At 38.6% G+C, this 27,075-nt stretch overlaps 1 pseudogene; it reads left to right on the plus strand.

The window, feature by feature from the left end:
* The first annotated feature begins 12,440 nt into the window (after nucleotides 1–12,440).
* Nucleotides 12,441–12,731, plus strand: LOC132666466 (large ribosomal subunit protein eL37-like; annotated as a pseudogene).
* The last annotated feature ends 14,344 nt before the right edge of the window (nucleotides 12,732–27,075 follow it).

Below are 27,075 nucleotides of genomic sequence, written 5' to 3' on the forward strand. Positions count from 1 at the left end.
ATTAATATTTATAAACCTGTCAGTAAATAGCCATTATCATTAAGAATCAGAGCTATCATTCTTTGGGAGAAGAATGATATGGATGTACCAGAATCCTGTTCAGAAAGCTCTTTCTTAGATTTGTTGCAACTGGAGCAGCGTTCTGGAATTTGGGTTACATCAGATGTCCATGGTCAATATAGTGGAGCACACACACCACACCAAAGGAAATTAATGTTCAACTTAAATACTAATGTGTACTTAGTTATATCTATTTTTATATTTCCTATAACTATAATGGAAACACTTCCCCTCAGATTACTTTGTTTTTCTTTTCTTTTTCTTTTTCAAATGTCAGCATATAACTCTGTTTCAATTCTCCTTGGTCTCACTGAGGCTTATTTATTTCACCATCCACACCACTTGGGGGAATGTCAGGAGAGGAAAACAGAAAAGAGAGGGAAGCAGCAGGTTTTGTAGGTAATTACTACTTTTGTGATGCTGTGTGGCTGAGTGGCACATCTATTACTGTTTCCTCTAAACTCCCCCTGGATCCAAGGGGAGTTATTGTTGCAGGGAGCTACTAGGCTGACCACTTCTTAGTCCTTTCTTCTTTGGAAGATGTGAGAGGGCTGAGAATGATACTCAGATATAGATGTTTTCAGTATAATATGAATAAGGGACATCAATTATAATGAAAACAGATGTGCATACTTTTCAGTTTCTCTTTATGAGAAAATATAGGCAATACATCAAAAAACCAAATAGATTATATATTTTGAGTTGTTATTAATAGGTAAGAAATGTTATTCCTTATTAAAATTCTGTTAACTCTTAGAATTTAAATATTAATCATAGAACTCTGACATATGAAATTTAAGATATTAAGTTTCGTACTAATGAATGAGGAACTTGTCAGGGAAAATACATTCCAATTTCCTCCCAAATTTTTACTTTTAATGAAGAGAGCACCAATGGTCACTTTACAGATGTTTCATTGTCAAATGCATTTGTTTGGAGAACATGGCTTTTATCTCTGTGATGTCTGTCTACTGAGCACCTACTGCCCTGTTGGACACAATGTGTTTATTGTGTCGATGATTGTAAACATTTTTTCCTAATGTTGGTAAGTTTTCAAATGGTAATTTTTATTTTTTACCTCCTGTTCTTAACAGAGTAGAAGATGTCTCTCTTCGTTATAAGTTGGTGTATTAAAACTTGCCACAGCCTGTTCATGAAACAATTTTATTTATTCCATTGCTTTCAGTTACATAGACAAAAACAATCCAGCCATTTTCCTGAACTATGATGTACTTCTCTCCAAATATCACTTTTAGGCTTAACCAGAAATCTTGTCTTATTAGTTTTATTTAAAGCCATGTTATTTTGGTTCTTGGCCCAAAGATGTACTATATATTGGTAACATTAAATCATAAGCGTTTTCTTCAGTTGAATGACATAAGGGGAACCTGCTTGAAAAAATATTCAAAGGGTTTACAATAAATCTTTTGTGCTTGAATATTACTGCTGAATAACCTTCAAAATTGGTTTTGATTGTGGTGATTATTTTAAAATGTACACATATACCAAAACATCAAGTTGTATCCCTTAAATACCTGCAATTTTTATTAGTCAATTATCCTCAATAAGGATGGAAGAAACTCTAATTAAAAAAAAAAAAAAAAGGATTACATATGCCACACTCACAGTATGTATATACATATAGAGGTAGGCTGGCAAAAAAAAAAAAAAGAGAAAACTCTTCTTTTTGAATTTAAACATATGCTGAGAACGGGCTGAAATTATGCTGAAATGTGGTTGGTATGTGCCAGTCTATATTAGTGGACACTAGAGAGCAGGTTGACTTTTTCAGAGACATGTGATTTTAAGCAGAGCTTCTTAGTGGATAGAATATGGTGATTTTTAGTTCCTTTCCATGTCACAGATTTGGACTTAAGATCATATTGCTTAGAAAAACTTAGAAAGTTTTTGGGAAAACTCCCCAAATCATTTTAAAACCTTTTAACAGGATAATATAGTTACATTATTCCCTCTTAGGTATCGGCTGGCAACTTATTTTATGGGAATAAGTGTATTTGGGAGCAGATTCTTGTTTTCATCAGACTATTGTCTTAACTTGAGGTTTAAAAAATCTTAAACTTTTTTTAACGTTTGTTTATTTTTGAGAGAGAGAGAGAGACAGAGACAGAGACAGAGTATGAGTGGAGGAAGGACAGAGAGGGAGACACAAAATCTGAAGCAGGCTCCAGGCTCTGAGCTATCAGCACAGAGCCCGATGCTGGGCTTGAAACCACGAACTGTCAGATCATGACTTGAACTGAAGTTGGATGCAACTGAGCCACCCAGGCGCCCCCAGATTTAAAAAAAAATCTTTAAAATGAGCATAACACTATAACAATGCTACATTTTGTTTGAAAAACTGAAAAATTATACAAATATAATTAAAAACTTTATCATAGAAAATCTCAAACATGTACAAAAAATAGACAAAATTATGTAATGAAGCCCCATGTATCCATCTCTTAGCTTCGACAATGATAATTTCATGGCCAATCTTATTCCATTTGTCTAAGTCATTTGGAAAAAAAGTGTCTCTTTTCTGCTATCCTTTCTTTCTTCAGTTGTTCAACAGTCATGATTTAACTGATTAAAAAAAGTCATTGGTGAGACAATGTTAGAAAATATTTAGGAATTTTTCTGCCCTTCTTGTTCCCGTTTATTTTGAGTGACAGTTCAATTTAATGCTTTGTAAAAATATGGTTCAGCTGGATGGGTGTGGCTGAATCCATTCCTGAGGCTCTTCTGGTTGTCCTTTGCTTTGGTGATATCCAGTGGCTGATATCCAGCTGGTTTTCCAAGGGGCAGATTTAGGACTTAAGGTGGTGCTAAGACACAGCCTTATGAAAATCTTGGCTGTCCTTTCCCAAGCTGCCTGCTGCACGGAGAGTGAAGACTGGTAACCATGCAGCACATTTGACCCTCAGAAACAAATGTACTGACCTTCGAGGAGGAAGCATCAGAGCATTTTGCATCAAACCTCTTTTCATACTTTTTGATGAAAATAATGAACGATAGACGGCTTTGCTCTGAAGGAGACACTTCCTTCCTAAGTACAGTCCCTTTGTGTCTTTACTGTCTCTGTTGTGTGTGTACAATTGAAAGAATAGCTCAGGAGACCCTTTGCCCACATCTATTATGCTGTTATTCCATCTGTCTGTGGAAAACCAGAAAAAAACCGTGTTAGGTCTTGCCTTATGGCAAATTCTGAACCACAGTTGCTGTTTTCCCACACTTACTTAAGCTTCTTTGCACATCTACTGGCACAAAGGCCTGAGGGCTTCCTTCTGAATGGGAGATACTTTTATAGTCCCAGCCCTCTGGCCTTGCCTCAGGCAGATACAAACAAACAAACAAAAGGCTACTTGGAGCGGACTTCCAACAGTAGAAACTGGTTCATGGTCAGAAGAGGAGAAGGCATATTAGAACTGCAAGTGTGTGCTTTTACTAGGCTGAAGATTGGCAACATTTTGTAATTTTTTGAGTCATATAGGTATTTTTATGTAATCTTTTGAAATGAATTAGCATGAAAGAGCCTCACTGGAGAGAGTGACTGATTTTTTCATGCAGGCCTGTATCACAATGTAATGTGTTTGAAAATTGAGGAATGGTTCCAATAAATTTGGAGGAAGTATTTAAAAGGTGAATATTAGGCGGCATATTATCACGGTCCTTATAGATGTGAAAAAATACAGGTTGTCTTTGTTAGGGTCAGGCGTAAGGCAGGGTAAAGATAGGAGTCAGAGGCTAAAAGATTTTAGCAGTCAAAGGCTTTATTTGGGAACTAAGGTCTTGGGCGAGGTTCCGTGACTCGGAGAGAGAGAGAGGAGTCAGGGAAGTCGCACACATGTGTGGTGGGGTGGGGTTTTTAAGCTGCAGCGGTTCCGGGTTTAGGTCCGGGTGGGCCTTTTCCGCGTCAGGTCGTGCTGTCGCTGGGTGATTGGTTGACCTCCAATTCGTTCTGGCAGCTGCTAGTGGCTTTTCGTTGGGTTGTGCTGGCAAGATGGCTGTCCCCTCTACTGTGATTCCAAGGACATCCTAACAGTCTTTCAAACAATGTTTTATTTTAAGTTACACTGAATCAGGTTTTGGCTTCCACTGATGTGGTGTTATAACCATCTCACCTCGTGTATCAATGACCAGATTGGGCCTGGAGAATAACTTCATGGACTATTGAAGTTTTAGGAAAAATGGAACACATGTACGGCTCTGGGTTATCCATGACTTCTATTTCTTTTGGCCATCTATCTTCTACCCAAACCTAGATGGGCAGAACAGCTATTTTCAAGCTTGATAAAGAATAGAAGATTGGAGTCAATGGTTGAATCTAAAACTTTTGGGGAACTGAGTTTACAAATTTTATCTGGTTTTAGAATAAATAGGAAACTATATGATGCAAGAATGTCCCCTACCCCAATAGATGATAGTTTTAAAGATACCCCATATTAGGGAAAATGAGAAAACTGGGAATTTAGTTATGAAAACAGAATTAACTGCATTTTACCAACATTTTGAATGGAGGAAATAAATAAATGTTATTGAGAATTTCCAGACTTTGAATTGAAATAGAATAGAATGGAATACAATAGAACAATTAGGTAAATCTCTGCATTCATACCTATATCATTTCAGCTCAAGTAGCTTCTCTCAAAGTCAGAGGCATTTCCATAGGAAGGTGGGATTTCCCATCTGAAAGATTTTGGAAGCGAAGGAGAGGAGGCTTTCCCCTAGCCTCTTCACTGTGCCTGGCCTAGAGACAACCAGTTTTGGATTTAACTCCATACCAGTCCAGTAGCTGTCGCCTGTGTGTAGGTCACTTGCCCTACAGTATGGGGCAATTTATGTGCAGTCACCAGTGACTGCTTTTCTTACAAGGGGTGTCTTTGTGAGGCAGCACTTGGAAAATCACACAGTCCACTGCAATTCATCTCCCAGTTTTACCTCTGGGTCCCGGTGGCCAGCTTTCCAAACTTGCACTAAAATTTGGCTGTGATTTTTTCAGCGCTGCTGTTTTTCCTTCCTTCGTCTTTTCTTCCCAATGGAATTATATGCCCATAATTTTCAATTTTCCATAGGGCACTTTTGACCCATAATTTCAATTTAATCCCATTTAGAATAAAACTGGATGACTATTTAAAATTCTGGTACAGTCTTGCTTTCCTCTGATATTTCAATCTAGTCAAAAGATGGATGATGAGATAATAGATATTTGTTAAGATTTCCTTGGGGTTTTTTGACACGTTAGTGTGTTCAACTTGCATTACTTAATTTTCCATTCCTCCTGCACAAGGATGCAGGTCGCTGGACTACAGCTGATTCGTCTTGGCAACTGACACTTCTTTGTGGGGTTTCTGGGAAGCTGGGAGCAGACCTTGCCCAGGGTTGTCATGTACTGTATGGGGACAGAGAGCTGTGAAGCTAGCTTATAGTCTTAGGAACTAATATCTACTTCTTCTATCATGGACCAGTAGCTACTGACCAACTGGTTCAGGAATATCCAGTCAGCATTCAAGAGATTTATCATAGGCATCCCAAAGTAGGTGGCATGAAAAAGGGTTTTCAAATATGCTGGCAAAATGCTGCATAAGGCATTATTGTCTTCGAGATTTATAATGCATATTAACTTAAGACTCCAAGAAGTCCTGCAGTAAAGAAGCCTGTTTGTCTATATTTAATTCAGTGTTTCTGAAATTTATTTACAAGTTACCTTATTTATTAACATCTTCTGGAATTTCTAATTGAAGGAATACTTTTTTGGGAATTTTGGGTTAGGCTATTTCTTTTTAATACATTTTTTATTTTATTTTATTTTATTATTTTATTTTTAAATGTTTTTATTTATTTTTGAAGGAGAGAGAGAGACAGAGCATGAATGGAGGAGGAGCAGAGAGAGAGGGAGACATAGAATCTGAAACAGGCTCCAGGCTCTAAGCTGTCAGCACAGAGCCCGACATGGGGCTTGAACTCACGAACTGTGAGATCATGACTTGAGCTGAAGTTGGATGCTTAACCTACTGAGCCACCCAGGTGCCCCAATACATTTATTTTTTATATTAAAAATTTTTTTTTAATGTATTTTTGAGAGAGAGACGGAGCGTGAACGGGGGAGGGGCAGAGAAAGAGGGGGACACAGAATTTGAACTGTCAGCACAGAGCCTGATGCAGGGTCAGAACCCATGAACTGTGAGATCTTGACCTGAGCCAAAGTCAGATGCTCAACAGACTGAGCCACCCAGGCACCCCTATTTTTTTTTATTTTTAACTTAAAAAATTATTTATTTATTTATTTGTTTGTTTGTTTGTTTGTTTTTAGAGAGCAAGCAGGGGAGAGAGACAATGGGGGAGAGATATAGAATCTTTTAATGCAGATTTTAATGCAGAAGCAAGAATGTGACTATAGCAGTGAGTAAAGGTGGACAAACTGAAAATGGGATACTATTTACCTCTCTTGATAGACCGACCAGATCTTCCAAATGGAAAGTCACCCAGTTAGTAACAAAAAGTGATAAAACCAGGAAAATGTGCCTTAAAATTCAGATGTCACAGCGTTTTATTGTAGTCCATCTAGCCCAGGGGTCTTCCTTGGTAAGAACATGTTCTTTTTGACAAGTTAGTTATGTAATCTGAGTCACCATTTTTTCCGATACTAGCCTCTTATTATTTATGAATTTTTCTGAATTGGTTACATTTCAGTCTGTTTAATTTCTTAATGTGCTGGACTGAACTCATATCTTCAATGGATAAAAGGATCAGGGCCGGCATGCTTGACTGGCTCGGTCGGTGGAGCATGAAACTCTTGATCTCAGGGTTGTGAGTTCAAACCCCATGCTGGGTGTGGAGCCTACTTAAAAGTAATTAATTAATTAATTAAAAAAAGAGTCAGGGCCATTGTCCTCTGTCCCTCTTCCTTGCTCCCTTCAGAATCTCATTGCCCATACGGGGCCTTCAGAACCTCTTTGGCCTTACCCTGATTTACCACAACTTCACTGTTTGTTACTCATGCCCAGCTGCTTCTCCAGGTGAGCATATTGTCCATGGATGTGCCCCTGCCTTACTATCTTTGCTTTTCCTAAGCAAGGGATATTGGTCTGATTGGTTCATTACACATTTATCAAGAGCTTACCCTTTGTCCAGCGTTGTGTTAGGAACTGAGGACATTAGAAGAATAAGACATTGTGTCCCTGCACTTTCAAAGTTAATAATCTAGGGGACTACAGGCAAATAAATGGATCATTTCAATGTAATGTGGTATGTGATGATAAAGGTAGCACAGTGTTCTATGAGAGGTATAAGTAGGGTTGCCATATCCAGCATAGGACTGTCAAGGAAGGCTTCCTGGAGGAAGTGACTTGTGACTTGAAGGACAAGAGTAAAGTAACAAATGAAGAGGGGCATGGTATTAAGGGTAGGTTTCCTAGGCAGAGGAAAGATTATGGATGAAGGCATGGAGGTATGAATTACAAGGACTTTGGTATTGCCAAATGTGAACTTTGAGGCCAAAAAAGGTCAGAGATGCATCTCTGTATTCAGTCTATGTATTCACACATAGACTCAACTAAGGCTGGATAACTTCCTAAAGGATGGCAAGAACAATTTATCTTTGCGAAGACCCAAAGGAAGCAAGGAGGAAAACATTTAAAAAGATCACAATACACAAGGCTGAAGTGGCATGGGTGAGATTCTTTATTGCCTTGGGATTTTCCTGGTTTTAATTGCTTTCTCTCTCTCTCTCTGTCTCTCTCTCTGTCTCTCTCTCTCTCTCTCTCTCTCTCTCTCTGTGTGTGTGTGTGTGTGTGTGTGTGTGTGTGTGTGCATCTGTCTCTCTCTGTCTCTGTCTCTCTCTATATATAGTTGAAGAAGGTATAGTTTTTGGTGATGATTTGTTCTACTAGATTCTAAGCTAAGCAACACTGAGAATCATTGCCTTATAGCCAAATGCTGGACACAGGTGTCCTGATAATAAGCAATGAGGATTGAGGTTAATATGTCACTTATAGAGTGTAACTATTTATTCAGCAAATATCCTTTTTCATGGGCAGCCATAATCTTTGGGTCTGGGCATGTGTTGATAAGCAAAACAAGAGGTGATTCTTATCCCCTTCCTCAGAGTTTCTTATCCAGTTAGGAAGAAAAGAAATTGAAAAAGTAATGATAATTGTGTTATACACAATGGGGTTTTCTAACTAGTATATGAGTAAGAGTACGCTTAGCAATCTTATTTCCAAATATAAGTGGGGTCTGAGCACTCATACACACAGAAGATGTCTGCAAGGAGTGTTATCCTTATCACTGGAGTAAAAGCTAATAACTCCGTGGTTATGCTCATTAGTTTTGGGATTTCCTAGTAAAATTTGGCATTAAAAGACTATTGCTAAGCAAAATCAATCTTAGAAACGATCATGTTATGGGTTAAAGCAAATTGCTAATGTGAAAACCAAGCATAAGTCTTTTTACCAAAAGCCCAGGAATATTTTAACCAAGGGCTCCATCTGTCAGTAGGGGAACTGTGGTGTGTGTAGGTGGTTAGGTAATGTCGCCAGAAGCTCACTGACTGCAGGTTGTGACAAATGGCTGACCCCTAGGGCCACCAACCCTGGCTGCCTGGTGCTCTGCTTGGCCCCTGCCGAGTGGCTCCTATTCTCTCACTTCTGACCAGACCACTCCTCTAGCCCGAGGCAGGTATTTTCATTATGATCCATAATAACATCGAATGGACTTTGTAATTGAATGAGCATCATACACTGGAGACTTTTGATGGGCTCAGCTCATCAGGATTTGAAGAGGGCTGTGTTGAGGGAGAGTGGGTGGTGGGGGGCTGGGTCTGAAATGGCAGCCAAGGGACACTTGCTGGCTTGTGCACTCTGCTTCTGCAGCCATTTGCTAAAGCAAATCAGAAACAAAGGGTCTTATCAGTTTACGATGGCATAATTATAAATAAGAATTTGTGTTTGTAGTAGTAATGATGAGTGAAAACAGGAAAAAATATCCTAGTTGGAAATATCAGCTTTCTGTGTACACAATTTATAACAATAAACTGTCTTTGGATCTCAGGATTCTTCCTCATGATATGTCATGGACACCAAGATTTATCAGGAATGTAGTCAGTCTCTGCCTGGGCAGGGAGTACATGGTGTGAAGAGGAAAGAGTGAACCTACACGTCCTTGGCCTCTTCCCCTAAGTTAATTATTGCTCACATTTTCTGCTGGTCAAATACTTACCTTATTCACCGATGGCTGATGAGACAATTTCTAGTGAGGTGGTTACAGGTAATATTGTGAACAATGAATATGGTTTAATGAGTTGTATAGTTGAGGGAGAGGGGAGAGAGAGATAGAGTGGTTGAGTGTATGTGTACATATTGGGTGAGGTGAAGGAATTAGTCATTGTTTGGATAAATGTAGTTATATTCTCTAATGGACAGAGGGCTATGGCCTGAATCATCCCAAATGGAGGAAGAAACTTTATTGAAAAAATTTTTTTGTAGTTCCATCAATACGTAATGTCAGGACAAATAGCCTTATATTCAGTATAGTAGGACCCTGTGTATTTGGCAACATAAGACATATATCAGTGGTGTAAGTGTCTAAGTCATTAAAAAAATACAAGGTAACTGTTTAGTGTTGCCTGTTCAAGAAGAGGAGGAAGAAACTTTAAAAATTATATCTGATATGTGATGTGGGTTGTAACGTGCATTTCAAATGTGCATATCTGGATTACCAGGAATTAACAACATTGTACTTGATTCATTCAGTGCTCTCTATACACATTTGTTAAATTACTTGAGTGCCAGCAGAAAATTCATTTTCTGCCTACAGTCTAGCATAGGGACCAAAATGCGTGTGCAACAATGAGGAAACAATTACATGGGAGATGGTATGAGTCAGGGTATGGAGATAGTTGGAGTAGGGATGAGGAACTTCCATGAAGAAGTGGAGGGTTGCTGGGGGAGTAATGCTTGCAGGAAATACCAGGTGTGGACTTGAGAATGATTGGCGGAAGGCTTTGAAGTTAGAAAGATCTTCAGGAAATGAGGCGCTTGGTTAATATAGAGTTTGAGGCACGGAGGAGCTGAACTCCATCAACAAGATGGGGACCAAGTTGGGCAGGTAGTAGCTTGTCCTTTCAACACTGATCCAGAGCCGCGATGGTGTGATCTGAACTGAAGTATGACTACAAAGTGAGACATCTTTCAGATGAAGGATTGGAAAAACATGACGAAGAAGATGTGAGGAGGATGGGAAAAATGTGAGTCAAAAATAACCCCCAGTTATAAATCAAGGGATCACAACTAGAATGGTTCAAAGACATCCACAGAATAATAAAGCCCTGCATTTATGACTTGTGTTAGAAATTGCTAAGGGGGTTTCTCTGCAATTAATGAGAGGTTCAGATTATCATAAGAGAATGGAAGAAGCATGACTTGTGACATATGTTTTTAAGCCTGATTCTCCTTTCTACTTTGGATCTGTAATGGATGCCAGAAGAACTCTCCTTTTACTTAAAGGATTACTGCTTATACTGGTACTTTTTTTTTTTTTAAATCACTGAAAATTTTTTTCTCAAGAGACACTGAATTGTAGAAACAAACTTCTGAGATTTCTCAGAGTGGTGTTCGGAAATGACAAGTGAACAAGTTCAATATTTAACCAAATGGTATGTATTTAGTATTCATATGGGTGGTTGTCCTTTGGGAGTCCCTGGTTGTGCTTCCCAGCCTGTGGAACTACTGAGATTAATGCCAGCTATTCAAAAACAAACTGTGCAAAGGGTCTACAAGAACCTGTTTAGGATCAATCCTTAAGGTATGGGTCAGTCTTGGTCTCCAGCTTGTATCACAAGAGATTTGAGCTTTCTCTTCTGGTTTATATGATTGCCATATTATTAATTTATTGTTGAGTATCTGGGAATTAATTCCATCATGCATGAATTCCATTAATTTTGTAACACTCTATAAAACACATCATGCTTTCATTGTCATTTGTCTGGGGTTGCAGACAGAATGCACGGCATGGCCATACAAATGGTTACAACACTCACTGCGTGCGTTTCAGTCTGGGTATTCCAGAACAGACAGAGAGCAGGTGGTGATTTTCTTATACAAAATTTAATAGTCAACTTTTGTACCTATTCTTACTGAAATGTCCACAATCATGGAACCCTTCTGATTCTCATTGCAATGTAAATTCATATATTGTAATATTTGTTTTCAAAATTTTATATGCTGGCTCACCATATGAACATGTTCTCATTGCCTCCACAGGCCTTTGAGCAATTTGCAGTCTTTTGTTAGCAAATAAAGGCCCTCCGAGCCTCCTATTTTGAGCCCCAAGTTTACCAGCTGCTATCCACTACTGGGCCTCATTAGAGGCCTGCCGTTCTGCTGAGAACCACACCACATGCTCTACCCTCTCTTGTCTACATATTAGCCTGTTGCTGCTCCTTAAATTACCTGGTACAAAAGCTTGCTCTGTTTCTCTGCAGAGAGCTACCACTCCTATCCAGTTTGAAGAGGGTCTATGTCATGATCTCTCAAACTAATTAAGGTTTGTGAGCAGGCCACAGGTTGCTATAGAGGAACTTTCCTGAAGGCTGATATCTATGAGGATTTTTGAGGTGGGGGGGGGGGTTGGGCAAAAGATTACTGCAGCTGTAGCTTATATTCAGAAGCCTGTTTTAAAAACAAAACAAAAATGATTCTTGTTTTAATCTAGGTGACATAATTCATTTTATATTTCGAAAGTTATTTCCTAAGGGAGCTAGAACATAATATTAATTAAAAACACTTGAAATGAGAGATTTAAATTATTTTCAGGGGATGGGGCTAGTAAATACACTGGAAAAGTATTTCCACAAAGATTTATTGGAAATCATAGGTTGTCTACAGTATTTATGTTAATTGGACAGTATTTATATTTAAAACTTTTTTTCTAATGTTTATTTTTGAGAGAGAGGTGGGGAGGGCTAGGAGAGAGGGAGACACAGAAACTGAAGCAGGCTCCAGGCTGTGAACAGTCAGCAAAGAGCCCGACTTGGGGCTCAAACTCACGAGCCATGAGATCACGACCTGAGCCGAAGTCAGATGCTTAATCAACTGATCCACCCAGATGCCCCAATAGTATTTATATTTTTAAATGAAAATGTTACATCTTTCTAACTTTGAAGAGGATTTGTTTGCAATTTAGTGGTTTTAGAAATGGATTCGATAGTGTCAGTTTCCTTATGCTAAACAACCAGAGTAAGATTTCAAGAAATTTTAGGATTTCTGGGAAAATAATTTTGAAATTTTGGCTCCAAATTCAGAAAGAATAGTAAAATTACAAGTGTCCCGCATTTCCAACAAAATGAATTGACGAGCTCTTTGGTCTCCAATGCAGAAAACAAGATGACAAAGGGGTTGTCATTTGGAAAGTGTTGCAGTAAGATGCACACGTTGTGCTGCCACTGTGGCCCTAAGACCTGCTACCTTCAGGAGTCGACCTGTGGTAAATGTGATAATCCTGCCAAATGAAAGAAAAAGTATAGCTGAAGTGCCGAGGCTAAATAATGAAATACCCCTGGGACCGGTCCAACGAGGCACCCAAGAATTTTGTACCTCAAATTCAGGCATGGATTCTATGAAGTAACAACACCTAAACCCAAGAAGGCAGTGGTTGCACCATCTAGTTCATCTTAAGGATTTCGATGATTAGTCACACAATACATGTTCTGGTTTTTAAAAAAAAAAAAAAAGAATTGATGAAAATCTGTGTCAGTGTAAAGATAAATTACTGAGTGATTCTTCATTTAAAAAAAAGTACATTTTACCAAAAGGACGACTTTAAGTGGTAAACCCCTCTCATACATTCAAAAATAATTCAATTGAATAGAAATTCTGCTTGCACATTGATTGTTTTCAGTGGGAAGGTCTGAATTAGGTAAGGAGACGTGGCTTATCAACCTCCTATACCTGTTGATGTGTCTTTCACAGAATGTCTTTTTTTTTAAATTTATTTTTTAATGTTCATTTATTTATTTTGAGAGAGAGAGAACTCAGAGGAGAGACAGAGAGAGGGGGAGAGAGACAGAATCCCAAGCAGGCTCTGTGCTGCCAGTGCAGAGCCCGATGTGGGGCTTCAACTCTCAAACTGTGAAATCATGACCTGAGCCGAGATCAAGTGTTGGACATCTAACTGACTGAATCACCCAGGCTCCCCTCACAGAATTTCCTATCACTGCTTCTTCATTCTTTACTTCTTTCTCTTGTTTCTTCCCTTTGTCCTTTGTCTTTCCATATTTCTTGAGAGTCATATTTACTTGCTATAAATACCTCATATTTCCTCACCTGCTAATTTTTTAGGGTAATTTTATTCTTGACCTTTTTCATCAACCTCTTCTCTCAGACTTCACCTCATGCCACCATTTCTTCTCTGTAACACCTTCCTGGTCAACCAGACAAATCTTTCTGGCCACTCTCTTAGCCACTATACTGGAATGAGAATACCCCGGCTACCCTACTGAGAGCATTGCAGGTAATCGTTTGAATGAAATATGTGTACTTAAGTTGTGGGTATATATAGGAAGTAAATTTGTCTATGAAAACTTAATGAGGACACTAGCACTAAGCATTATGTTGTGACATGGGGGAGATTTCTGGTTACTGAATCTATAGCTGACTTATGAAGAGTTCCTGAATCTAGTTAATTTGCATGAGTAAATGAGCAGGAGATTTTATCTGCCTACTGTTTTTAAGGCCTCAGAGAGATAATAAATGCTTTCGGATGACAAGGAAAGTAAAACATATTTAGGTTAATCAAATCATGGAAGCATTTTTTATGGAAGCAAACACTTTTTAACAGTAACTGTTGGACAGGCACAGGGATCATGGCAGCTTCAACAGTGACACCACTGTACACAGTATTTTAACAAGTGTTTGTGGATCAGAAATCAACTCAAAGGGACATGTTTACAAGGTCTGTTGTGTCTTATGGCATGGATGAGAAGAGAGGGCCAGCCTCTCCCTGGAAGATGGCCATAATTACTAACTAAACAAACGTTTATTAAGTACTTAGCATGTGCCAGGCATTGTATCAGGTGCTGGGAGGACAAGAGCAAAAAGACAGACATGGTCCCTGTCCTCATGAAGCTCGTGGACTGGTGGGGGATAGAGACAAATAAACAGAAAACTGCTCAGTGTGTTAATTGGAGCTATGATGGCAGAGAGCAGAGTGTGCTGAGAGGGCAGATTGGTCCTGCAGGTAGTAGAAATCAGCCATGCGTGGGCTAGACTAGAGAAACAAGCCTGCGGTTTCTGGCCTTCACTCTCCTCCTGGGGATTTTGGGCCTGGAAACATCAACCTTCATCTGCAATTCTCCTAGAAACAACCATTGTGGTAGTATCTCAGGGGGCCACTGAGGGACTTTTGCTTTTTACCAAGCCCTAGGGTGATTTGATCTGTTCAGGGTGTGTGTGTGTGTGTGTGTGTGTGTGTGTGTGTGTGTACGTGTGTGTACACAACATGGATTTTGCTATACCATTTGAAAGTAAGTTGTAGATACTATTAGACTTTAATATGTATCTCCTAAGAATAAGGTTTATTTTCTACATAAATCATAATCTCATTATCTCTAAAAAATATTAACAGTAACTTAATAAAATTACACAGTATACAGTTCATATTAAAATTACCCAGTTATGCCAAGAATGACTTTTTTGGGGGGCTATTTTTCCCTCGAACAAGGATCCAAATAAAGTTTATGCATTGTAATTAATTGTTATATCTTTCCAGTCTCATTCTATCCCAGATGTAACCATTATCTTATTTTTTTAACCCATCAACTCTATATTTTTATACTTCTGCTATATATGTTATATATTTAAAGTAAAATATATTACTTTGTGTTTCAAATTTTACTTAAGAGGGGGGTGCCTGAGTGGCTCAGTCGGCTGAGTGTCTGGCTCTTGATTTCAGCTCAGGTCATGATCCCAGGGTTCTGGGATTTAGCCCCACATCAGGCTCCGTGCTAAGCATGGAGCCTGCTTAAGATTCTCTCTCTCTCTCTCTCTCTCTCTCTCTCTCTCTCTGTCTCTCTGTCTCTCTGTCTCTGTCTCTCTCTCTCTGTCTCTGTCTCTCCCTCTCCCTTACCTCTCTCTCTTCCTCTGCCCCTCTCCCCTGCTCATGCTTTCCCTCTCTCTAAAATTAATTTTTTTTTACCTAAGAGGTATTGTACTGTATATATTATTCAACAATTTTCTTTTAATTCAGCATGTATCCATGTTCATACATGCAGATCTAATTCATTTATTTTTAACTGCTCTAAAGCACTGCAATTTATCCATTTTTCAAAATTGAAAAACATTTAGGTAGTTTCCATTTTTTTCATTAGCTATATTGCCTTTTATTTTAGCATTAAGTAGAGTGTTAATAAATTAGAAAGATGTTTTTGCAGATCGTTAACTTGTAAGTAAATCTTTCCTTTTGTTCAAGTCCTTCTGAGACTTCTGCTGTGAACTTGGTTCCAGTTTTAGAACCCATTTTATGGGCAGCCCCAGTGTCAGATGGCAGCACTTTTCTTTGCCTCCCAGGAACAACCATGATCACCTTGCTGCTGATATTGTAGACCAGGGGTTCTCAAATCTGCCAGCATACTAGAATTATCTCGGGAGATTAAAAATAGACTGATGCCTAGGTCTCACCCCCAGAGATTCTGATTTATTTGATCTGGAGTGTGTCCTGTGCAGCCATAGTTCAGAACTGTGGTTGATTATTGTGAGAATCACACAGGGTCCTTTTTTTAAAAAAAAATTTTTAATGCTTTATTTATTTTTGTGAGAAAGAGACAGCACGAGCAGGGGAGGGGCAGAGAGAGAGGGAGACACAGAATCCAAAGACAGACTCCAGACTCTGAGCTGGCAGCACCGAGCCCAATGCGGGGCTCAAACTCACGAACTGAGAGATCATGACCTGAGCCAAAGTCGGATGTGTAACCGACTGAGCCACCCAGGCGCCCCTCACACGGGGTCTTACTGCAAAAAATTGGACAGCTGGCTGTTATTTTGAGCTCCTTTGCATTATATTATTATCCTGATGGTGTTGACACTTAGAACCGAATGAAAGTTGCAAAAGATAAATGGCTGTATTTCCCCCAACCATTTCTTGTGATGAGAATTGTTAAGATCTACTCTCTTAGAAACTTTCAAAATACACATTACTTTAATACTAAGGAAAAGTTTGTCTTTCTGAGATGTTGACATCTCCTGTGATTGGAGAATGAAAGCGATGTCATGGCTGTGATTCCTTTTTGTCTTGGCTCTCAGGAATTTTTCTGGAAGGGAAAACATTCGTCTAGCCATATAACATGAGAGACACTTTACCTACAGTATGTTATTTAATCATCTAAATAACTTTTGGATAGCATTTCCCCATTTTACATATAAGAATATTGAGGTTCAGGGAGGTTAAGTAATTTGCTCAAATCTAGAAAGAGAGCATGTAGAAGAGTCTGGATTGGAAACCAAGCTTGCTTGACTAGTAAATGTGTAGCCTCTTTCTATGCTCCTGCTGACCCAGGAGGAAAGTTTGTAACAGTTTCTCACAGTGTCCTTTTCTCAAGCTGACACGTGCCCCACTCAGATCCCAGATTCCTGATTTCCAAGACTCTGGGCTCACAATCTGGACAGCACAAGGAGAAAAGCTGGGGAAGCTGGGGACAAGGACACCTGCTGCCACACTTCTGTTGGGGGTCCTCAGGCTCATCACCCCTAGAGATGCTGCAGAACCATTTTTCTCTTCCTCTACCCATGCCACTGGGCTATGGCTCCCTCCAGTACTGCAGTCTTCAGGTCTTTTCCCTTCTGCCATGGCTCTATCCTTCTTCCAGTGCATATTGCATATTTGCATCCACATATAGGTTTTTCCAAGATATTACCTGGTGGGATTGTTTTGGACTAGGAGTTTGGGAGGACTTGGTGAATACAGAGTGATTGGGGGTTGTTGGCTGAAGGAATGCCAGTGGTCTTATGAAAGGGGAATATGTAACTTAGGTAATTTATTATGTAGTCCAAGGGACCAAGGATCCTTTTGTGTCAGTAAGTGATAATAGAGAGAAATCTAGAGATTAGTATATCTGAAAGCAGGGTGGTACAAGCTCTCACAAGTCTTGACATAAATGTATAAACTTGTGCAGAGCTGTTTTGGAAAAAAAATCTTTCTATATTTTAGCTGATGTGAGAAGGTAAAGCACAATGCAGGCGGGCCTGACAGACTTTGGTGGTTTGTTTAGAGCTGATGATGATGCCAGCTTAGCCAATATATTTGATTAGGTAAGACTTCGGAGGAAAGTAAGCTCTCATAAAGAACAAGGAAGGTGGGAGGCATGGAGTGTGTATGTCCCTGGAAATGTAACCTCATTTAAGGTGGCAAAACAATACCCAATTAAGCCACCACAATTTTGTATCTCTTTGGCAAACTGATGGGGGAGGGAAAGAGAGGAAAGAGTGCTGTGATTTGTTCAGGTGCCTAGAATATTTGGAACAGGACAAACCAAACCACCTGTGAACAGAATGCCCTGCTTGTTCTGGCCAAACCCTTGAAAAAGATGTTGGCAGGGAATCCAGGTAGAGAGAACATGTGTGGGGGCCATTTGGGGGATTGTGGGGTGCCGGAGGGTAAGCTCTGTTGTTGTTCATGGCTGGAAGTTTCCTGTGTTTCTCCCTGTTAATGCAGATGGTACACAGAGGGGTTCGTGTTGTCTATTTGCAGCCTTGTATGCAGGCAAAGACATGTTTTCTCAGCACACATCCCTTCTCTGCATGGGATAAGGTGCCTCAAGCAAAGTCAGAAAGACATTGGTTATCCAAGCTTTGACAGGTTCATTGGGTTTGGACAGGAAACTGTATACCCTAATTTGTGAGGCTTTTCTTTGTAATCTTTCTCCATAGGAAAATCCTTATTTTCGAGGCACCTGGGTGGCTCAGTTGGTTAAGTGTTTGACTTCGGCTCAGGTCATGATCTTATGGTTTGTGAGTTTGAACCCCATATTGCGTTCTGTGCTGACAGTGCAGATCCTGCCTGGGATTCTCTCTCTCCCTCTCTCTCTGACTTTCCCCTGCTTGCATGCATACTCTCTCAAAATAAATAAACTTAAAAAAAAAAAATCTTTATTTTTTTCTAAGAAGAATATCTTTTAGGCTTGGTTTGACTTCTTGGAGGGCTAGAACCTGTTAGGAGCCAATTGAAGTGAGGCATCCCACTAACCTTGACCTAATTCTTGGCTTTTCTTCAGGTCTAAGGAGGAAGCTTGACTTGTCAGGCAAATTCCCAGAATGTTAGCTCATCATATAGGATTGCTAAGTATAGCAGCTCTTATGAGCTGAATTGTGTCCCCTTCAAATTCATATGTTGAAGTTTTAACTCCTAGTATTTCAGAAGGTGACAGTATTTGGAGATAAGGCCTTCAAGGAGGTGATTAAGTTAAAATTAGGGCATTAGGGCGAGCCGTAATCCAATCTGGCTGGTGTCCTTATAAGAAGAGGAAATTTGGATACACAGACACCAGGGATATACCATACGCAGAGGTAAGACCATGTGAAGACACAGCAAGAAGTCAGCCATCTGCAAACCAGGGAGAGAGGCCTAAGGGGAAACCAAACTGGCAAACCCTTTGATCTTGATCTCGCCTCTAGAATTTTAATGAAAGAAATTTCTCTTGTTTAAGCCATCCAGTCTATGGTACTTTGTTATGGCAGCCCTGACAAACGAATACAATAGCTTATGTTGATTTTTACCCATCTTTGAAAAGGAGTCATATCCTTATAGGCTGCTGGCCAAATTCCATTTAGTACCTTGTCTTACCCAGTCTTGTCTTGCTACTATTACCTTAGTGAACTAGAGCAGCTAAATTGTTTAGTTTACTAATATATTGAATTAGGAAAGAATTTAAAAAAATGTTTCATTGTAGAAAATGCCATATACAAAAATAGAATATTTGTATTGAAATGTTTTTAATGTTTATTTATGTTTGAGAGAGAAAGAGACAGAGAGAGAGACAGAGAGAGACAGAGAGATGAGGGGAGAGAGAGACACACACAGAACCCAAAACAGGCTCCAGGCTCTGAACTGTCAGCACAAAGCTCTACGCAGGGCTTGAACTCATGAACTGGAAGATCATGACCTGAGCTGAAGTCAGATGCTTAACTGACTAAGCCATCCAGGCGCCCAGGTAGATAGAATATTGTAATTAATTCCCATATACTTACTGCCCAGACCCAGTAACTTGCAAATCACAGCTAACTTGCTTTACCCACCCCAACATTCTTTCTTCTCAAATCTACCCTAAAGCAAATCCCAAACATGGTACCTCTTCTGGAGATACCTCAGTATGTATCTGCAGAAGACAAGCACTTAAAACAAACAAACAAACAAACCCAGATACCATTATCAACACCTAAAATTTTTTTAACGTTTATTCATTTTTGAGAAGAAGAGAGAGAGAGGGGGGTGCGGAGAGAGAGGGAAGGGGAGACAGAGATGGAGACACAGAGCTTGGAGCAGGCTCCATGCTGTCAGCACTCAGCACAGAGCTCAACATGGGGATCCTACTCATGAACTGTGAGATTATGACCGAGCTGAAGTTGGATGCTTAACTGACTGAGCCACCCAGGTGCCCCAACATCTAACATTTTAAAACAACAATTCCTTAATATTACAAACATCTCATTAGTATTTAAAATGCATTTCAAATGTCTTATAAATGTAACAATTTTTTTAAAAAAGTTTGTTTCTTTGAATCATGATACAAATAAGACCCATGCATTGCAATTAGTGGCTATGTCTCTTAAGCCATTTTTAATCTACATGTTTCCTTCCTGTAACATATTGGGTAAAGTATCTGAGATGTTTGTCCTGCACAGTTTTCCATGGTCTATATTTTGCTGATTCTGTCTCTAAGGTGTAATAGGATCACTTTTCCCTCTGTATTTCTTGTAAATTTTGTAGTTAGAGCTAGTGCCCTGATTGGATTCCATTTCAATTTTTTTTTCCCTTTGACAACTTCATAGAGGTGGGCTTCTATTAGGGTGCACACGATGTTTGGTCATCTTTCTTTTTATAATGTTAATAACTGTGGATGATCATTAATCCATTACGGAGTGCAAAGTGGTGACACTTTGTGAATTATGAATTAATTCTGGAATGTTTTTTTGAAACTTTTGTGAATTAACTGGAATGTTTATAAAAAGAAGAACTTCCCCTTGTCTACTGTTTGGTACTCGGTGGTAAGGGAGTCAGTATAAGAGAGAAAGGATAAATGTTTGATTCTTTTCCAATCAGTTTTCACAATAATAAAGTGATATCCCAGTGTCCTCTACAGGTGACTGATTGAAAGTATCATTAGGGATTTGTGATTCTAAACACATTCGATACATTTTAATCCATTACAATTATTATTCTTATTGATGTTCAGATTGTCCCATCTTTAGCCCGTGAATCATTTTAGGTTGGGTCCTGAGTTCTCTTGACATGACCCTATTAGTCGTTAATAGTTTTTGTTCTATCTGGTAGGACAAGAGATTCCAGGCTTGTCTTATTTCCTGCCCTGGACCTAGAAGGAGTCCTGGATTCTTTGGGCTACTGTGTTGGTCATCACTTTTAGCACTCTAAGAGTGTTCAATATTTCATCTCCAAGACATCAGGAACAGTAGCTTGTGTTTGAACGCAGACGTTATGAGGGTCATGCAGTCCACATTCTGAAGTTCTAAAAGTCCTGCTCCTGGGGTAGCGCATGGTGATAGATGCTCTCTCTCTTTTGTCTGTTGTTCCAGACAAAATCCCATTGAAAGAGTGACTCTAGTTACCTGGGTGGTCATCAACACAATCAATTTGTACTTATGTTTAGTTTTTTTTCATTTCTTTTAGATAATTATTTGGTGATTTTGTATGCTGCCTAATCTAGTACAATATATATGTGACCATGTGGGAATAACTTCATCATCACATTTTATTTGTTTAATAGAGAAAGAGAGAGTGAGTGGGGGAGAGGGGCAAAGGGAGAGAGAGACTATTAAGCAGGCTGCATGCTCATGACCTTGGGATCATGACATGAGCCGAAATCAAAAGTTGGACACTCACCCGACGGAACCACCCAGATGCCCCTTATCATCACATAGACATTTGAGATATGGTTGTTAAGATAAATGTTTCCAATTCCAGAAGTTTACTCTGTAATGGGGAAACAGATATTGATGACAATCACAATGCAAACTGGACACTTTCCTGTATAAAGGTACATAAAACTGTCAGATCACTAAGAAATGAACATCCAACACTGCCTAGGTCTGGGTCAAGGGAGGTTTGCTAAGGGAGTAACAGGTGTGCTGTGTCTTAAGGGATGATTAAGAGCTTTCCAGAAGGAAAATCAGGGAAAGGACATTACCAGCATGTGTGATAGATGCTGTTGTTGCCTGCTCAATAACCATTCCCCTTCCTCTGTTCCCCCATGAAAAAGGCTGGGAACATCAGGTAAGTACCTTCCCATATTTCCTTGCCGCTAAGAGTGACTACATGATCCAGTTCTGCCTGACGAGATGTAAGATCAAGTCTGCTGAGTTAGGGTGGGTGGTGCTTCTGGAAAAGAGATGGAGAAATGTCCAAGGTGGGGGTTCTTTCCTTTCCCTTATGCTTTGGAATATGCTATGTGAGTTCACAATCTGGACCTGAGGCAGCCATTCTGTGGCCATGAGGCTACAAGCCTGAGGACTGAAATACCTGCTGAGGATGTGGCACTGAGGAAGGAGTAAGCCACTTACAGCTTTTTGTGTGTGTGTGAAAAGTGAAATGAGTTTATTGTTAATCCACTGTTGGTCAGGGATTCAGTTACTAACACACAGAAGCAGCTTAAGTGATTCAGTGAGGAAACTATATTGTTGGTCACTGGATTTGTCAAATAAGTTGTATAATTTGAGGCATAAAGATAGAGACTGTTAAAATATATAAGGGCTATTTCATCTCAGGGTTTTGTTCTTGAAGAATATTTCTCTTCTATACTAAGTCAAGTGGTTTCATGTCAAATTTGTAGATATCTCAATCCTCCACTGTAGAAAATTTCATTTCCTGAAGCTGAAAACTTCCAACATGTCAAGATATTTCTGGGACAAACAGTTTTTGGAGTTTCTCAAGTAGAAAGGGGTAGGAATGTTGTCATCCTATATTGTATCACTTTGAAGGGTGAAAAAACTCTAAGGTTTAGAACTGACATAGGATTTTCAATGAATATTGCTAGAGCTTTGTAACTGTTTCCCAGAAAAAAAAAAAAAAAAAAAAAAAAAAAAAAGAAAACCTTTTCTTTTGCCTTACCCATAAGTGATAGGTAGTTTGTGTGGACTTGAACACTACTCCTTAGCTTTGCTAGTCACTGAGGATGTGGGTAGATTGCAAGTAAAAAATTTGAAAACCAAACAAAAGCAACTGGTAAGAGGGAAAATATGCAGCAATAAGTACAAACAATGCATATTGTTTATCTAATACAATATTTAATATATACAAGGTACTTGTTAAGCCATGTAATGCTCTGTGTATCATGACATATTTAAGAGAAAAGGATGGGAGAACTCAGCATTTAAGATATAGTCTATGGTTTTGTTTTCAGAAAAGATGTGGGGGAGACCTGTTTGTCTTGAACTCTCCAGGCCCTAGCATTTCGTTATGGCATTATTTTATTAATAACTGTCTTAACACTTGGTCTCTCTTTCTTGAGCTGTACAGTGGCACAGCTGTGTAAGAAGAGCAATTAGAGTTTAACAAAGAGATGCTAATTGTTTATAGATGCATCAGGAAGAAAGGATTTTCTAAGTTATTGTTGTGGTTGCTGAAGGCAGGCTGAGAGTGGTTGCATACATTGATAATACTTTTAGCTGATATCCCTAAGCTAAATGTACTGTCAATTACAATTGACTGCAAATTCTCTATACAATCCTGTTTTGCTACAATTTTCAGACATTTCTTTGCTGTATATACAGGATGATCAGCTTTTCATAGCTCAGACAGAGCAATGAAAATTTGGCCATTCTTAAGGGATGACAGGAAAATCTTACATCAGGCTTCCCTGTAGAAGTGAATTGTGTATGTACGTAGAGGGGTTTTTCTTTGTTAGCTAATGATTGGGATAACATAGATGATGTGGAAATTTCAAGATCAAATCAGTCATTTCTTATGCAGAATTGTTCTCTTCTACCTATATTTGTCAGAGATGTTCTGTATATTGAACAGAATGAAAGAATGGAGAAAAACTTGGGGTGTTTAATTCCTAAAAGGATGGTTATTCTGAGATGTAATTCTGAGAGATTTTGTTTTGTTTTGTTTTGTTTTTCCAAAGCGGCTAATGGTCATTAGGGCCACTTTTAACATTCACAGTTTTTCATGTGTGTTAAAAAAGGTGTAGGGACTCTTGGGTGGCTCAGTTGGTTGAGCTTCCGACTCTTGATTTCGGCTCATGTCATGGTCTCAGGATTGTGGGATGGAGCCCTGTAACGGGCTACGTGCTGAGCATGGGGCAAGCTTAAGATTTTCTTTCCCTCTCCCCTCTCTCTCTCCAGCTCGCGTGTGCTCTCTCTCTCTCTTTCTGAGCTCATAAGTTACGGAAAGGTACCTATTTAGAAGGATCATTAGAAAAAAGGTGCCACTATCCCTTCAGCAATGACACAAGGCTTGCAACAGAGTAAGTGCTGGGCTTCAGGGTGCATCTGCACCCCTTGGGCTGCACACTTTTGTTGAAGATGCAGCGACACATCCATGTGGGATGGCCTTGGTAACCCTGCAGACACGTCAATAAGATTATAAAGGGGTATGATTTTATTTACACTGACATAGCTATGTGATTTTACACTAAGATAAATTACAGATACTACATATGTCTTCAAGAAAATGGGCAGTTTTTGGTACAGGCATATAATTTGTAACACTTTATTCTTTCATTAAATTTTTTTAAAATTTCTTAAAATTTAATTCCAGCATAGTTAACATACAATGTTATATTAGTGTCTGTTATGCAACATGGTGATTCAACAATTCTATACCTTACTCAGTGCTCATCATGATACCTTTCAATTCTTTCATTCGTCTCCCCACCCATCTTCCCTCTGGTAACTATCAGTTTTCTATAGTTAAGAATCTGTTTTCTTGGTTTGCCTCTCTTTTTTTCTTTCTTTCTTTCTTTTTTTTTTTCTTAAATTCCACGTATGACTGAAATAATATGGCATTTGTCTTCCTCTGACTTTTTTTTTTTTTTTTTTTACTTAGCATTATGCCCTCTAGGTCCATCCATGTTGTTGCAAATGGCAAGATTTTATTCCTTTTTATGGTTATTCTATATTCTAAATTATAATATAAAACTTCTTTATGCATTCATCTATGGATGGACAATGGACTGCTTCCATAATTAGCTATTGTAAGTAATGCTGAAATAAACATGGGGTGCGTATATCTTTTTGAGTTAGTGTTGTCATATTTTTTGGGTGAGTACCCACTAGTGGAATTACTGGATCATATGGTAATATTTTTAATTTTTTGAGGAACCTCCATATTGTCTTCCACAGTAGTTGCACCAGCTTGCATTCCCACTTACAGTGCAAAGGGTTCCTTTTTGGAAACATCCTTGCAAACACTTGTTGTTTCTTGAGTTTTTAATTTTAGCCATTCTGACAGATTTGTGAAGTAATATTGCATTGTGGTTTTGATTTGCATTTACCTGATGAGTGATGTTGAGCGTCTTTTCCTGTGTCTGTTGGTCATCTGGATGTCTTCTTTGGAGAAATATCTATTAATATCTTCTGCCCATTTTAAAATTGGATTATTATTATTATTATTTACTTTTGTATGTGTGTTGAGTTGTATGAATTCTTCACATATTTTGGATACTAGCCCTTTATCGGATATGTCATTTGCAAAAATTTCTTCTCCCATTCAGTAGGTTGTCGTTTAGTTTTGTTGGCTGTTTCCTTTGCTAGGCAGAAGCTTTTAATTTTAATGTAGTTCCAATAGTTTATTTTTGCTTCTGTTTCCCTTGCCTTGGTAGACATATCTAGAAAAATGTTGCGGTGGCCAATGTCAGAGAAAATACTGCCTGTGCTGTCTTGTAGGATTTTATAGTTTGAGGCTTCAAATTTATGTCCTCAATCCATTTAGAGTTTATTTTTGTGTAAGGTGTAAGACAGTAGTCCAGTTTCATTCTTTTGCATGTAGCTTTCCATTTTTTCCCAACCCCGTTTGTTGAAGAGACTGTCTTTTTCCCATTATATAGTCTTGCCTCCTTTGTCAAAGATTAATTGACCATGTGATTGTGGGTTTATTTCTGGGTTTTCTATTCTGTTCTATTGATCTGTGTGTCTATTTTTGCGCCAGTACCATAGTGTTTTCTTGGTTTTGTTTTTGTTTTTGTTTTTTTGCTGGTATTTTTTTTTTTTTAATATCAGTGTGGTAAACATGCAGTGTTCTATTAGTTTCAGGTGTACAGTACAGTGACTCAACAGTTCCATACATTACTCACTGCTCATTAAGATAAGTGTACTCTTTCTTAATCTCCTTCACCTGTTTCACCCATCCTCCGCCCACCTCCCTCTGGTAACCATCTGTTTGTTGTCTATAGTTAAGAGTCTGTTTTTTTTGGTTTATCTCTCTCTTTTCACTCCTTTGTTCACTGTTTTTTTTTTCTTAAATTGCACATATAAGTGAACTCATATGGTATTTATCTTTCTCTGGCTTATTTTGCTTAGCATTATACTCTCTAGCTCCATCCATGTTGTTGCAAATGGCAAGATTTCATTCTTTTTAATGGCTGAATAATATTCCATTGTGTGTGTGTGTGTGTGTGTGTATACATATATATATATATATATAGTGTGTATATATATACATATATATGTATATATATACATTATATATATATATACACACGTATATATGTATATATATATATACCAAGCCTTTTTTTGCTGTTTATCTATGGATGGACACTTGGGCTGCTTCCATAGTTTGGCTAGTATAAATAATGCTGCATTTATACAGTATCCTACTTTGTCTCTTGTTACAGTCCTTGTTTTATTTTATTTTTATTTTTTAAGGATGATTTATTTATTTTTTAAAATGTTTATTTATTTTGAGAGAGATGTGGGGGAAGGAGAGGCAGAGATAGAATCCCAAGCAAGTTCTGCACTGTCAGCACAGAGCCCGACATGAGGCTCAATCTCATGAACCGTGAGATCCTGACCTCAGCCAAAATCAAGAGTTGGATGCTCAACTGACTGAGCCACTCAGGTGTCCCTACCCTGACTTTCTTTTGATGTCCACTTGCATGATGAATGTTTCTCCATCCCCTCACTTTCAGTCTGTATGTGTGTTTAGGTCTGAAATGAATCTTCTGTAGGCAGCATATAGATGGGTCTTGTTTTTTTATCCATTCCATTACCCCATGTCTTTTGATTGGAGTGTTTAGTACATTTACTTTCAGAGTAATTATTGATAAGTATGTATTTATTGCCATTTTATTACTTGTTTTGTGGTTTTTGTAGTTCTCTGATTCTTCTCTTGCTCTCTTTCATGGTTTGCTTGTTTTCTTTATTGATATACTTAGATTCCTTTCTCTTTATTTTTGCATATTTATTACTGGTTTTTGATCTGTGGCTACCATTAGGTTTGTGTATAATATCTGCTGCATATAGCAGTCTATATTAAATCGATAGTCACACAAGTTTGAGCCCATTCTTTATTCCTCTCCCCTCTAGATTTCTGGTATATGGTGTGATACTTTACATCCTTTTATTTTATGAATCCCTTGACTGGTTTTTACAGATATACTTATTTCTAATGCTTTTGTGCTTCATATTTTTAAAACTCTTACTTATGATCTTTCCTTTCTATTCAAAGAATCCCTTTAGGGATGTTTTAGTGGTCGTGAACTCCTTTAGCTTTTGTTTGTCTGGGGTACTCTATCTCTCCTTCTATTCTGAATGATAGCTTTGCTGGATAGAGTATTCTTGGCTGCAGATTTTT

Source organism: Panthera onca, chromosome B2 (assembly GCF_046562875.1).
Source record: "Panthera onca isolate mPanOnc1 chromosome B2, mPanOnc1 haplotype 2, whole genome shotgun sequence".
Taxonomy (NCBI): Eukaryota; Metazoa; Chordata; class Mammalia; order Carnivora; family Felidae; genus Panthera; species Panthera onca.